At 39.1% G+C, this 16,504-nt stretch overlaps 1 long non-coding RNA gene across 1 annotated transcript; it reads left to right on the forward strand.

The window, feature by feature from the left end:
- The first annotated feature begins 392 nt into the window (after positions 1–392).
- Positions 393–7,826, forward strand: LOC310760024. Its single transcript, XR_014546698.1, has 2 exons — positions 393–1,506; positions 4,992–7,826. It is a non-coding gene; the product is annotated as an uncharacterized lncRNA (long non-coding RNA).
- Positions 7,827–16,504: the final 8,678 nt, after the last annotated feature.

Raw genomic sequence — 16,504 nt, forward strand, 5'->3', positions numbered from 1 at the left:
ATCATACTGGGTTCATAAGGAGAGGGTTAACTAATTGTAAAATGACTAACCAGTGTAAAATGACTAACCTCCCCAAGGGGAGGTGTTAGAGTTAGGGTGGTTGAGAAGACAGTCTGGAGTTAGAAGAGACAGAGAAGATAAGTCTGGGTTGGGCTAGTCTGGTGTGAGAAAGTGAGAGAATTTGTTAAGAGGAGTTAAACAGTTGAGATAATCAGTCAGAAGGTATTAGGAAGGTATAGGCCCGTAAAGAAACTAAAGTTAAGAAGATACTGACAGGAATATTATCTGAGAAACCATAAACTTGTTAATTTTTATAAAATAAACTTGTTTATTTGGTTCACTTTTAACAACTGTCTGGACTCAGTGTTTTACCTGAGAGTAACTGGTTGGTGGCAATGGGGAAGCGAGCACAGTGGTGGCACAGGGATCAATAGACCGCTAACCATCCGGGGACCCTGTGTGATCACCACAAATGCTTTTATGTATTTACCTGTACATAAAATTGTCAAATGTTATCAGACGTCTCAAATGTTATATTACTCTTTTGTTATGAGTCAAAGTTGTGTTTGTAAGTTAGGAATTTAACTTTGGCAAAAAGATATTCAGTCTTGAAGTTTAGTTACTTTTCGAGAACAACAGAGAAGCTCTAAGAAATAATTCAGTGACTGCCTAGCAACCAGGAGAGAACCATTATGTGTGTATGTTTGTGTATGTTTTTGTGTTTGTTTGTTTGCAGAGGGATAAGAAGCAAAGAAGCAGGTTTGGCCTGGCAGATGAGCAATGTCAGCAGTCTAGACTGTTACTATTTTATTTTGCTACAGACTTGGGCCTAACAAATGGAAGATGTTCTCATGGATGTGGAGAGAACAACATTGAGACAACTCAAACCTGGATCTTGGCAGGGAAGAATGCTGTTTTCACAAGCCAATTGGATTTCTGGTTTCTACGTGAAAGAATAGTATACTATAATAGACTATTACTATAAAAGCATAATATTACTGTAACAGGCTATGGCTATTGCAAGAAAGTAAATGTAAAAACTTAGTTTTAGTCTTACACTGTCCTCTAGGTGGTGATGAAATTACACTCATGTATAGCTTCCCAATCTCTCTGTCTGGAAAGTTATTTCGGAGGCACATTTTTACTTACCATTTTTAGGGTCAGTTCATCCATTATGTTTGTGCTAATTTTTGCAAAAATAGTGCTCTAATATACACATGCAGAGAAACATCATAAATGTGGGACATGACTGACAGTCGTCTAAGCTACAAAAGAAAATGATATTTTGTACATAATAGGTAATATACATATATTTGTGAAAGAAAGTTTGTGCTTTTAGTGCACAAAAAATTACACCAGGGACTGAGTAACTTGATGCCTTAATAGATGTGTATTCAGTGAATGGGTTGTTTAGTGTCAAAAATTGTGCTTCCTTACAGCTTACAATCACAAGGTTGAATGTAAGAGAGGTTCAGAGAAGACTAACCCAAGGTCATACAGATTCAGGTAATGTTGCCGTGTTGGTCTGTCATAATAAATAACAATGATGAAAGATTTTTTTAAAAAATATTGAAAGATGTTCCAGTAGCCCCTTAAAGACCAGCTAAGTGTAAGCTTTCTAGGTATGAGCTTTCGTGTGTATACACACTTATTCTGATACTCTGAAGCAGAGGTCACTACAACCTTATAACTGTTGATGACTGTTAATCATGGCAGTTTGTTCCACAGGGAAGGGCAAGGGATTTTTAAAGGGATAGATGTCCAAAATTAGCTTTAGCGTGTATAATGGGACATGAATCCAATATCTCTGTTCAGACCAGGTCTCTCCATCGTTTTTAGTTTGGTAATGAGTTGTAATTCAACAACTTCTCTTTCAAGTGTATTTCTAAAATTCTTTTGCAATAAGACAGCTACTTTTAAGTTCTTGTATAGAATGTCCTGGGAGACTGAAGTGTTCTCCTATTGGTTTCTCTGTTTTATGATTCCTGATGTCAGATTTATGTCCATTTATTCTTTGGCGTAAGTTTTGTCCTGTTTCTCCAATATAGAGAGCTGAAGGGCACTGTTGGCCTTTGATGGCATATATAACGTTGGAAGATGAACAATTAAATAGGCCTGAGATGGTATGTTTGATGGTATTGGGGCCAATAATGATGTTGTCCGGGTGTATGTGGCAGCAAAGTTGGCATCTAGATTTATTGCAGGCTTTTGTGCCAGTGTCCAGGAATTTGAACTATGATGTTAACTGTTCATAAGAAGGTAAGAACAGCCTGCTGCATCAGGAAATGGCCTATCTAGTCCAGCATCCTGTTCTCCCAGTAGCCAACCTGTGGCCTGCCTTTGGGAAACCTGCAAACAGGACCCAAGCACAAGATCTAACCAGCCTATATTTGGCTTGTGTTTTGTGTACCCCAGATAGAAATTCAGCCATCGTACCCAACAGCTGGTCAGGGGCGGTGGTAGGTGTATGTCTAGAATATGTAGTCATTTTTTCTTCTTCCTTTGCATGGAACAGCAGATTGCTGATATTCTGGCAGGGCTATCGCATGCAGCTACAACTTCTTTGTGCTTATAGAGCTGCATCAGGGTAACTGAATATTAAAGTATTTTTAGAAAAATCAGTGCTTGGGAATTAGACTTCATTTTCTTGATCATATTAAACATGTGAGCTATTGATCAGGTTTTCATCCCCCTCGGTTTGGGAAACTAGGATAAATGAACTCTTCAACACTGCTCTGTTTAATCTCCTGCATTAAGGAAAATGATTGTATTGTTTCCACACCCCTTCCCTTAGGTGGAAAGGTGCATTAGACACTGCCCAAGATAAAGAAGCACTGGTTCTGGGAACTGACTCCATCCTTCCTGTTAGATTTATCACATCAGCTGTGTCACTTCATATTTGCACAGGTCACATGCAAGCTTGTTTGAAAATGCTGAGTTATTACATTTTGTACATGTCAACATTTCAGCTTTAAAAAATGAAACACATTTTTAGTTTTTTAAAATCAACCATTTATAAATCTGAAATATATTTTATTTTAGGAAACATTAATTGTATTGAGCTTTTAGAACAAGGAAGGGAAAATATAAATCAAAGCATATAATGCTAGATAGTGGATCTGTGGATTTTCTCTTGCGTTTCAAATGAGAAATGAATTACAAACACACCTGCTAGTTACAGTGTAAGAAAACCCCTATTACATCTTCTTAGATATTGGTCAGGAGAAAATCTGTATTTACTCCTTTAGAAAATAACCAGCTTATTTGTGAAAAAGAATTTATCCTTATCTCAGGTTGTCTTCATAGCACATTTCAGTTACTTCAACAATTTAAATATTTTTTTTCAAAAAATCAAATCTTATTCTTTGTACTGATGTGTAGAACTGAGCAATCTTCAGCCTTTTTGTAGTTCATATTGTTTAACCAAAGGCCATGACAAACTTGTATCAATCAATAGTGTTAATAAAATAATACAAAACATACATCCACAATACAAAAATCTGCAAAGACTTTGCCTGTACATTAAAACATAGTTTCCCTTGTGCATCTCTGGCAGCTCCAATCCGAGTATTATTTTGTTTTTTAAAAAATCAATTTTTGTTGCTCTAAGTACATATATTGAATGTGGCACATTTGTGCACCTGACCCTTTTAGACCTCTTCACATTGACCTGGGAGTAGACATCATTGAATGTGGTGGGACTTGATTCTGAGTAGGGATGGCCATTTTTGGTTCTCTCAATTTCTCCTTTTTCCAATCTTAAATTCAGTTCTCCATATTTCTGCAGCAAGTTGTGATTTAAAAAAAAATCTTCAAAAAAAAAATCAGCATTTCAGTTCAAATTTCATCTAAGAAACATGCTTGTATGCAGTTTTGAATAATGCAAGCCATTTCCCTAACAATGAATTTTTATGTTATTTTCATGAATATGTTCACTTTTATTCACACTTTCCCCCAATATTTTTGGAGACATTGGTTGGAGAAATGCATTGCAGAATTCAGATATGTACAAATTTCAAAGGATGACTATGTTTCAGTTCTCACAGGGTTTTGGAATGTGTACATTTGATAGATTCACCTTTAAATGTGAATGGAATCAAATTTCTTCCCCATCCCTAATTCCGAGTATACAGGTTTGCACAGGAAGATGCTTAGATTTGTCTACCATTCCATTTGCAAATGTCACATTTTGGAGTAGTGTACCCTTGCTATGCAATCTTAACTCCTACTGATTAATCTCCTGCCTTAGGGCCAAACCTGATGCTACACCCAGATGTGTATAGATTTACCACAGTGAAAAGCAGCCTTGGGATCCCCCAACAAAGAACAGAAAAAATGGCATGGGGGAAACACATTTAACTCTTTCCCTTTTGGTTGTTTTTTTCTGCTTAAAATAAGCCACCCTTCCTCTTTTCCCTAAGCTAGGGAAGAAATAGCTTGGGTGGGTAGTTGAGGTGAGCAAGCAAATGGCAAGAGGAGTCAGTGTTAAGGACTTCTTCTTGACATTCTTCCACCCTTGCATTACAGCCATGAAAGGCTACTTCTAATTTTAAAAACTCATGAGAAATCTACATGATCTTTTGCACAAGATCTAGTTTGGCCCTCATCTTTTCAAATCATCTAGCAGTCCATTGCACAGTTCCTACTTAAACCGCCATTGTTTTTATGCCACCCCTCGTATTATATGTAAATGCTAATGATATAATGCAGCAACATATCTGAATTGCTTGTCCAGGTCCTACTGACTAGAAGCCTTTGATCATTTATATATTAGTTGTGTAAGGGCACCAGATGGAAATCATGCATGTCATTGTTCTTTTAAAAAAAGAAGTAAACACTAACGCTTTCTCTAAGGTTATCTTATTGTATGTGAACTTTACAGATGATGAGAAAACTATTTCATAGATTACATTACAGTATTAGGATTATTCCATCAATTATCCCTCGGCTTTTTGTGGAACTGGCATTTTCTTTCCGTCGAACTCTTTTAGGACAGCAGGACTCTCAGATGTTTATCAGTTCCTCCATGTGGAGCATAACACAGCACATGTGTGACTACTCTGGTGCTGACATGATAAAACATATTGCAGAAGAAGAGAGACAGCTGTGGACAGAAAGTTTCCAGTATTGTTATAAGATACTTTCCAAGAATCATCTTGCAGCCTAAGAAGAAGTCTAGTGTCACTTTGTACAAAGTTCATTTTACTTACCTTGTCAGACTGGAGAAGGTTGAGCAGAACTTGCAAAATAAGGGCTTTGACTTTGCAAACTATAGACATCATAGAAATTTCAAATTTGTAAAGAAGTTAAAGGTAAGAAGTACTTGAATTCTCAAGAAGAGAGAGGTTTAAATTTGAATCATGATGTAGTCTCTACTAAAGCTATATAAATATAATAAATAAGAGAAAACCGATTCATGTAATGGGCGGAATCAAGGCACAACTGCTTTTGGCTCACAGATAGGCTCTTTGAATCCCAGCTGATAAGCATAAAATTACACTTATCTGTGTAGAACCATGAATATGTTTCTTGTTTGCATAAGCCACACATAGGCTTGTCTGCAAGAGGCGGCTCTGTGCCGTATATCACGGTTTTTAGAATGGTTTCGTTTGTTCCTTACAGCTGCTTATTCCCACCACACAAATGACAGGAATTCTATTTCTCAAATCTTTGAAGAAAGATAAAGATCTTGACCTCTCTTATGCGGAATGGATGAATGAGTTTTCCACCACAGATCTGATGGAAAAATCTGATATTGTTTAAACAGGAAGTACTAATTGAAAGTGGATGGGATGAAATGAGAAACATAAAAGAACAGCACCAGCTCCCAAAGGGGTGGGGCGGTTATTTTCTCTTCAGTGTTTACATTTTCCACAGATTGCTTCTAAGTCAGCTACTTTGCTTTACAACTCTGATTAAGAAGTAGATAGTAATAGAGACATGTTTTTAAGAAGGGTGGTAAAGGGTAGTTCAAGCCTCAGATAATCACTCCCCAGATTAGGATGCTGGCATCATCCCAAAGCGGAACCACTTCTTCTTCCAAATACCCATCTTGTTGGCATTAGGGGGAAATAAAGTAGTGTGTTCCAGAGGGTTGGATTTAGCTCTGATGCTAATCCTTACTTGGCCATGGTCCCTTGGAACATGTCCACTGCATTTGGGAAGGTATATTGCCGTTCACAATTTACATATTTTCTCCAAGAAGCACCAGCTGATATAACTTCAGTTTAGTCGAGTAAGCATGATTGCTAGGTAAAATACAAAGTAGCCTTGGGATTTAGGAATTAGGAGAATCATCAATTCCTCTCAAAGGTTTTATGCAGTACAGGTACTCAGATTTAATTGTGCAAATCAACAGAATACATGCAGATCTGCATATCCTAGACATGTTAATATGAATGCCTTTACTTTAACATAACACACACAGAGAGCATTTTTTCCTGACAGGAATCAAGGCAGTTTATGTATAAAAACATGAATCATTTTATTTTTTTAAAAAAAACAACCTATTAAACATTGCTAGAATTAAAAGTATGAGCATATATAAAATCTGTTTGAAACATACAAACAATTGCAATAAAAACAGCATGGCACCAGCCCTTTCATAAAAAGTCAATTCCCAAAAGGCTGTTGGAACAAGAAGGTTCTTGCCAGCAGAAGGACAAGCCCGAAGCCCGTCTAGCTTCTTGAGGGAGGGAGTTCCAGAGTCTGGGAGCAGCCACATGTAGGCAATGTTATCTTCTTTGCAGTGCCCGCTCCCAATACTATAACCATTTAAGGTGGATCAAAAGTGACTGAAAGCAGGAGAGAGGGGCAGGTAGGTAAACAGAACCCAAAGGCTCCACGTGCACAGCATTTTTCTCAATGCTGAATCATCCACGGTCATCCTCAACATGCTGTTTTCAATCTAGATTTATTCTAGATCCTGCCATCCAGAAAGGTAGGTGTGGTTACTTGATACATTGCCCTGCTTGATTAAGTTGTCTGTGCCTTTTATGCTTTGCCCCCCTACAGGAATTGGGATTGGGGGAAATCTTATCCTTCCCAGTAAATTTTGAATAGGAATGAAGTGTTATGGCCAAATTATCTTTCTGTATCAGTCCTTCACTCTTATTTCCACTCTCTAAAACCTTCTCGTATGAATTCTTTAGTGTTCTGGATATCATAAAAGTTCAGAAGAGTAGCTAGCTGTTGATTTATTTTTTATTGTGCAGGGCTATAAAGTTAAAATTGGCTTAGTCTATAAACAAAAGTGGGATAATTGTGAATATAACAAAGTAATTACTAAATATAAGCACATTCTTCGTTGCTCTGAGTTATTTTAGTATACCTCTTTTAACTGCTTACTATCATCCATAATAATGCACCCAGTCTGTTTCCCCAAGGGCTGACAAATTATCTGAGACCCAGTACTGAAGGCTGTGTTGCCTTGCTATGTGGGTGGGGGAAACGAAGCCTACTAGGAAAGACTGGAATGATATTTACATTCTGTGGCTGCCATTGTGACATATATAGGTTGAAATACATACATCAGCTGTTATTGTGCAGATGCTCTTTCTTTTAGTTACAAGGGAGTTAATAGTCTGGGGAAGAATGCAATAAAACATACATCCATGTTTTGACCTTTTTTCTTTTTCATTGCTTTTTCTTATTTTAATTTTTTTGGGGAGGAATAAAGCATAACAAACCATCAAATGTGGTATTTACTGAAGGGCCTTATCCAAACATCATAAACCATTTCCAAACTTCAGGTAAATCTGTTCTCTTCTCATGTGACATGTTGTAATATCTCCATCTGTCTTGTAATAAGGCTTCTGTTGAAATTGTACAGTTCTGTTAGCATAGCTTTTGTTCTCAATATCAGTAACCTCCTTACAATCCTTTTCCCTCCACAAATACATCCCATCACACAAAGCCTGGCAACTCTGACACTGTGGACTTTGTTTCCTCTTCCTGCCTTCCTGTGGGGTCGCCTGTTTTTACTAATGATGATGGGTGATATCTCCTTGGCTTGGCTTGAAAAATATTTGGGGGTTTTCAAGCTTCCTTAAGTAAACTTTAAAAAAAATTAAGTTTCAGTATTCTTGAGAAAAGTTCAAACAAACAATTCCCAAATAGGTGAAACACATATAGTCCAGGCCCACCAGACAAAGGACATGACTGCCAAGGGGTCTGCCCAGTGGGCACCTGGGACTTCGCCAAATATGGTCCTCCAGGGAGCATGAGATATCTGGTTTCTCATAGAGGCTCCCCACATAATTCAGAACCCTGAAAAATCACTGGAAGTGATATGAATTCAGTACTTGGTCTTGTTTTGTCAGGCAAGGACACCCTTCTATTAAGAAATATACAGGATTATTATTTCATTAAGCCATCAAAGCATAGTTGTTGCAGTGGATCATCACCTATCTTGCACAATTGTAACAACAGAGAAACATTTCCCTAGCACCATGGCCACTATATTTCCTTCTTTGGAATAATGTTTCTCTGTCTTGTAGGATGCTATGTGTTGAATTCAACTAATGTTTACTCAGAAAAGACCCATTAAAATTTATGGACCTAAGTTAGTCATGGCCATAATTCTAAAAGGTCTAATCTTGGCAAAAGTTTCTTGAATACAATCCTATACAAATTTCTAGAAATATTCTCAAAGCAGTTAGCAATAAAATAATAACAATAAACTCGTATTGAAATGCTCTATGTATACTTGTTATATTAGTATATCGGGTATCCATTGTCATATGGGTGACACCACACCAGCGATGTCCATATCATAACTGGTGATGTGCTATACTTCCTCTTCCACACATATGCCATTTTTTGGTGGGATAACCAGCCTCAGATAACCAATATGCTTAAGTCTAATTAATGCATGAAGGGGTTAATACCATAGAGTTAGCTGTCCTCCCAGGCTTAGCTGAATCCACGTCCCCTCACCTTGAGAGGAACTAGGTAATCAAGCCTTTGTTCTCTCCTCACTCTACCTGAGAAGCTCAACATGGGGAGAGGTTTGAGCTGGTTGTTCTGGCTCAGCTGCGTGGTTCTCACAAGCTACTCTTGAGTTCCTATGCCAATAATTTAGGAAGTTTTACCACTTTGTAACTACTGGTAAGTTAAGTTTTAATGCCTGTGTTCTGAAGTACATGAACTTGACCTTTGAAGAGTTAGTAAGTAAACAATTTTTAATTTATCAAACATGGTTTCTTCCTGTGCTGGTAGAAGAGAGAAACTTTAGGAAGAAGCTTTTTAAGGGGACATTTTGCAACCCACTTAGAAGGGCATATTTTAAAGGTCCAACAGCCTATATTTCTGTGCTTTACTTCGCTGCATATTTTGAGATTTTAAATCTCTGCTGAAGTTCTCTCACCAGAGTTCTTGACCCAAACTTGGATTTTAGCATCCGGGAATCCTTTCTATATTTTTCTTTTGCATCAACAGTTCTGAAATCTTATTTTTTTAAAATGCATTTGATTTTAATGTTTTAATGCTTTAAAAAAATCTGAATACCCTTCCACTTTTCGCATTTTCATTGAGGTAGACGTTAAGTAAAATTTGAAACAACTAAAACACTCCTTTTTTGAGGAAAGCCTCTTATCATTTCATGTTTGTTTTTCTTCATTGATTTTCAGGAATCTATTTCATTTCAGGGAGTGAGGGAGTACAGGTCTCTTGCTCAAAAATCATTAATCACATATCACATATTTTAAACAGACATTTCTCTGCACAATTGAAAGCTATTTAAGATAGCTGCTTTACAGTTGGGTAAAACTAGTTTCTGTTGCATCTATTTAAAAATATTTACAATGTTTATGAGCTGTAGCCAAGCAGTACTCACTAAGTGACATGAGCTGCTGCTTATATAAAAGTGATATCAGCAGCTGCTTATATAAAAGTTAAGTGACAGGCTTTGGGGGTGGGTTTTTTCCCTATGTTTAAGAAAACACAAAAACACAGCACAGCAATCTGTCTTCCCACCCCAACCCTCAAGCAAGGCTATTCCCTTATTTGTTGTGTAGAGACAGTTGACAAATAATAAAACTGGATATTTCCAGCTTTAAGGGCAGATCTTCCAAAAAACATTGCAGTTACGCCAAGAAGTCTCACCTCAAGTTGTTCTTTACCCTTCTGTGCATCTAGTTCTGTGTACCCAGGGTTCTGACATTGTCACAAAGTGTTTCTCTGATTTTTGTTATTAGCTGTGCCTGGCAAAGGAAATATACCTTGTTATCCTAAACATATAGGAAAAGTCTGCTGCATCAGGCAAGTGGCCCACCTAGTCCACCATTTTGTTATTACAAGACACCTATGGAAGCCCACAAACTAGGATCTGGGCTCAGCCGTACTCTCCCCTGGTATTCAGAATCATACCTCCAGCAGTGAAGGTAGAACATAATCACTAGGCTGGGGTACCAACTTGAATAAAATATTGGGGGAGAAGGGACAGGTAAGGCCCGTCCCACATAACTTATCATGAGATGTGCACATGCACACCATTTGAATGGCAGTCCCATCAACTTCGAGGTGGCAGCCCCCTCAATTATCTTAGGGGGAGAGCAGAGGGACGTTGGCCCCAGGAGTTGGCTCCTATGCCACCAGGGTTAGTAATGTTGCATTGACCCAGGCTATGGCCTGAAGGCACATGAGGCAGTGGCCTTAATGACGCTAATCAGGTCTGGATCTAGTTAGTGCTATGCATGGGTATGCCACCTGGGGTTCCATGACGGGAGGAAGGGTGGTGTAGAAATGCAAGAAAATACATACATACATACATAAGCAAGCAAGCTGCAAGGCACATTAAACTAGATGCTGTGGAAAGGTGACACTCAAAAGTGGGGCTGCCCTAATTGGAAGCAGTGCCATGTTTTTGGTAACGTGTAGCTGCACACTAAAGGTATGTAGAGCGAGAATCAGTGAAGATAGATTGTCTTATATTGACAGGGGGAATTGTGTTTGCTCCTGTTCTGCACAACCAGTGAAAGATACAGGAGCTCTATTTGTCATATGTTATAGCTAGAGATGGACAGACATGCCCATTTTTGTTTCTTTCAGTTTCTTAATTTCCCTGTCTTAAGTTCCATCCAACACATTTCTGCATCAGTTCACAGAGGCATAGTGTGTGGGGTGCCAGGGGGCTGTTAGCCCCGTGTGCACGATTTTTGAGGGGTGCAAACCAGGCACTGCCACGCCGGCACTCCCATGATGGCCCGGTGCTCCTCTCTGCCACCAAGGGCCACATTGGCCAGCCAAGCTTTCCCCTGCGCAGGTGAGCAGGCAGCTTAGCATGGCCCCACTTTGCTCCAATGAGGGTGGGGTTGCTCTGGTGGCATTGGTAATGGGACTGGGCTGGTGCCCCCCACCTGGCACAGCGGCAACCAACGCTATGCCACTGACAGTTTGTGAATATCTTTTAAGCCCTTATGAAAAATTATCAGCACTTTAGTATGCAATGCTCCTAATATAAACATTATTTCCCTGCATTTCCCTGTAATATGCACCTTTTTGCAAGCAGTACCTTTAATATAATGCATTTTGGGGTACAATTTTCACTAATGCGTGCATTGTTATGCATACTTTGTCCTAATGCATGCATCCTCATAGACATTACTTGGTTGAAGAGCTGTATGAATTAGGTGCATATTAAAATGTGAACCCTAATTATGGCAACCCAAATTGGTGCCTCCATGACATACCAGTTGCAAAGAGTTCTTGAAGCCACTAAGAGCACTGGCAGTGAGATAGAAGAATCTTGGTGTTCTGGCTGTGTTCTTGTTCTTCCAAGTTCAGTTTCTCTGGAGCTATTTGAAAAAGTAGTGAATGTATTATCATACATGTGTCGGTGTAAGAAGACCCAAATACATCAAGATCCCCTGAAGCGGCCCTGGAGTCTACAGATGTTCTCTCAGAAAGAGACATGTATATTTTAGATCTTGCATTAATTTTTACTGCATCTTCAGACACACACTTGGCCCAGGAGAGTGCACCTGTGCCTCTAGAAAAGATAAGAACAAGACTGACAACCTAAGACATGTGATACAGGACACAGGGAGAATGAGAATGTGCTTGGGAGCCTTAACTTCTGCCAGACATCACAGCCAGACATCACAGCCAGTTAAGTAACTTTAGGATCACATTAAAGATACCTGCCTTACAAGTCAAACCTGTTTTTGTTGTTGAATCTATTCCATGGTGTATTCTAAATAGTTTTGGTGGTCATGTGTTATATCTTAGACCCTCCACTCCAGTCCTGAAGCTGCCTTTGTGGTTGCACAATAGGCCTTAATACCTATATCCATGAACACACTTGCTCTTTCAGCGGCACACTAGGGATTGCCTCCATCTTTTCCCTACATACTGCCCCGCAAAGAGTCCTTAAAGCTTCCCAATCCTATAACAGTACTTTTGCTTAGATCAGAAAGGTCACACTCATAATACAATGCTGCATTATTCTATCTGTACTGTGCAGCAGTTTCTTACATTTAGCCATTTGTTGCTCTTCTATGTGGCATGTTTTGAAAAAGGGACACTAGGTCATGTTAGCTGATTTTAACATGCTGAACTATTGTGGTGACTCCATTCTTGCACCAGGGTGTTCAGTGGGCCACAGACACAACCACAAAACTAACCCAATGACGCAGATTGGCATGTGACATAAACAAGCTGAGAGAGACCAGAAAGTCAGCAATGAACTTTCAGGAACTGCTCTTTTTGTTTTGTTAAGACAAACATTTCATATTCCATAACCGTGTAAAATGCATGGGAATTCAGCGTGTCCAGTTTCATTGTTTTCAAAGGAGCATGGCAACATTTGTGTTTGCAGTATATTTTATATATGAGAATATTTCGCCTTTATTTGTGTGGGTGGGTGTACTTTCTTTTATGTGTTGGCCTGTCCTATGAATGTTTATTCAGTTGTAAAGTTTCACTGTATTCCAGTGGGCCCTACTCTGAAGTAAGTTCTAATGAAACAGATATATAGTATGTGATATAACTAGAGAGGTGGATAGATAATGTGATAATTGGGCATAAATCATGGATTGTGTATATAACCATGTACCTGTGCATAAATAGATTTAGCTTCAGATCCCAGACTCGAGGTCTGCCTTTTGCAGACTTGAGGTCTGTCATAGCACACATCCAGCTTTGGCATATTCTTAAGTTGGGAATGTTCAATATTTATTTATTTAGTACCCCATCTTTCCCTGAGAACCTTCCCTAAGCAGCTAACAGAAGTAAAATCATTATGAACTATCAAGTCAAGATAAAATATCACACCCCATGAAACCAGAGCCAATGAAATAACAAAAATAGCAGTCAGTTAAAACCGGCATGATCAGAAATGCACACAGCAGCAAAGAAAAATGAATTTTGTCTGAATTAGGAAGTTTTCATCTGCCGACAGAAGGTAATTGGAGAGGGGTCTAGACAGGCCTCCCTCAGAAAGGGCTCCAGAGTCTGTCTCTCTACCCCCTGCCAAAAGTGTCTTGTATGTTTATTGGGCTGAAATGAGCTTCTCTTGAAGATTTTATAACCATGTCAACTTACATGGGAGAGGGTGATCTTTCAAGTAACATGGCCCCAAGTTGTTTGGGGTTTGATGGGTCATAACCAGCATTAATAACCCTGACCCAGTTTAGCAGCCAGTGAAGCTGCTGTAACCATAGGATCACATATTTGCTGTACCTGGCTCTGGTCAAGAATCTGGCTCCAACACCCTGAACCAGCTTCAGAGGCAGCCCCACAAAGAGAACATTACATAGCCCAAACAATACAAAACTAAGGAGTGTGTTAGTAATAGTGGCAAACCTGACATCTCCAAGAACGAACCCAGTTAATGCACTGTTCTTAGCTGTGTAAAGATGCTCCTGGCCACCACCAAAACCTGGGCTGAGGGATGCATCTGTGATACTACCCAAATTCAAAATTGGAATCTTCAAGGGGCATACAGTTGAATCCTAGACAAGCTGAAACCACATTCCCTCATCTGAAGTATGTTATGACCTCAGAGTCTTGATTCCCCATCTTTGAGGGATGAAGCCATGGATTTGAAGGAAGTGGGAGAGAATTGCCACCAGAGCCATCCCTACTATCTTGGAAGCATTCACACACAAGGAGCGCATTTTACCTCTTCCGATCCAGCCCCAAAGCCTGACTGGAGCTATGGCATCCTTTGTTCTGTGTGAGGCAACAGTTGCCAGGCCCCTTTAATGGAAGAGGCCAGTGGTGGAGTGTTTCTGGCTGATGCCTGGGGCAGGGTGCACAGTTGACTGACTGCTTTGAAGGGTGCACTCATGGCGCCCTACGACCCCAGCGCTGCTTGGGCTGGCAGGGCACATGCCTGTTGTGTCCTTCTCAAGCCCTATGTGTTCCCTTCCCTGTGGCATCCTTTTCACACAGCCCTTCACCTGGCCTGCAGGCTGGCAGGGCATTGTGAGGAATGCCCTCCCAAAAAAAACTATGCCCAATACCCTACCCCCTCCCCTGCCCAAGCTATGCCTCTGGAAGAGGCTCCTCTCACTGAAGGCAGATCTAGCCCCCCAGAAGGAGATGCAGTGCTATTGTAATGCTCAGGCTGAGTTTGATCTGCCTTGCTTTCCTTTGCAGATCCAGAAATTTTGCCTTGAACTCTCCTACTTCTGGGGCCATTGCTTGAAACAGAACAAAGGATTGGAACCACCACAAAACAGGGCCTTCGAGTCCCATGTTATCCAGGTAATCTGGGGGGAAAACCTGCCTTGTTGTTTATTGATTCCTGATTTTGCCAACAAGCTGAGTAATAAAAGTAATAAGCATTACTTTTAACCATATAGTGTGATTTAAAAGGAGCCCCTTAGAATATGTTCCTGAAATCTGGATGCTGCCCAACAGTTCCACAAAGAGGATTCGTGGTGATTGCAAAATACAGTTATAGCATGGGCCTGGAAATGCATCCACTTATTATGCCCCAAGTACTGAGGCAAATTTACTGGTGCTGGAATGTCATATCCTGCTGAGCAACCGCGCTTGTAATCATAACACAATATGCTCCCTATTTATACAGCTAGAGCCTACGGTGTTTGTTACATTCACGCTAGCAATGGGCACACTGGCAATGGTTTCTGAGGTTTAGCTGCACGAGATTTCTGTCATTTCCTGTTTTTGATCAGCCAGAAATTCAGTACTGGAGGAAGTCTTTTTCTTGAAGCTGTATAATGTTGCATCATATATATTCAGTTTTGTTTCATATCAGTTTATCTAAGACAGGTCACCATCCCTTGATTGCTATTAAAAGATCAAGTGACCCTTGCCACATGTGTTTCTCTCTGTGTGCGTGTGTGTGCATACACATATAAAATGTTGATTTGTAGAATTTCTTACCAAAATATCTTGGCTATTTTCTAACATCATAGTAAATAATCAAGCACCTCTTGAATATAAAATAAAAGAGGCAACTTTCATTGAACTTAAAATGTTCTCTTGCAAACTAACAGAAACCAATGTTAGAAATTACAATTACATAGCTATCCCATGCCTTTAACATTCACTGGAAAGCCACTTTTTAAATTTTGAAAACAAGAGATTCCATCGGGTGCCATTTGAGAAAATAATTATCTCATTCTCCAAGACTTTCATCAAAACCTTTACTAAATTGTTTATAAGTAGTGTTTTCAAGCTATTTATGTAATATGAGTATTTTAGAAGCCTGTTATTTCCACCTTGCTGCATACGTGGTTTGCTGTGGTGAATTTGTACGTAAATGAGGTTTCTTCTGTGGCTTCTATGCAAAGATTGGAGAGCTAGATTATGCAAAAGGTAGCAGGAGCTTTTCCCGTACTGGATAAAGAAAGAAATGCAGTTGTGAGTCATACAGCACTTACAGTTTGTTCCATTGCCTCCCATTTAGGCTAAAATGCAAGAATCACTTTTTGATCCTTTAATTTGCAGCTACTAAGCACAGAGAAAATAATTAACTATGGTTCAAATAACAACTTATTCATTCAGTATTCATACATGCATACTGTAGTCACAACTGCTGGAGCAACCCAGCCTCTTATACATTTATCCTGATAGTCTACTAGTTTTTGTACTGTTGGTTTTATTGTATTTTTAAACTTTACTGTGCCTGTGTTTTCCTTCCTTCCTTCTTATAGATTTTATTAAAATTTGGGAAAAGGAATACAAAAAATAATATCAAATATCTTTTTATCAAAGCTAAAAAGCTAATCTGAATAAAAATACTGAAAAGGAGAGAAAGATATAGAAAAATAGAAAAAGGATAAAGGATAAAGGGAAAAGAAAAAGAAAGAGGGGGCAGAAAAAAGAGAACTTCCAATTCTTCATCTGTTAGCTATATATAAAAATTATTCAGTACATCCACTCCAAAGTAACTCCCAACAAATCCACATTCTATAAACCAACACCATATTCAATCCTCAAGCACAAATACAGTATCATGAATTCATTTTCTTTTCATGCAAGAAATCTATAAGAAGCTTCCAATCTTTAGTAAAAGTTGACAATGACTTTT

Source organism: Podarcis filfolensis (assembly GCF_964270895.1).
Source record: "Podarcis filfolensis genome assembly, chromosome: 3".
NCBI lineage: Eukaryota > Metazoa > Chordata > Lepidosauria > Squamata > Lacertidae > Podarcis > Podarcis filfolensis.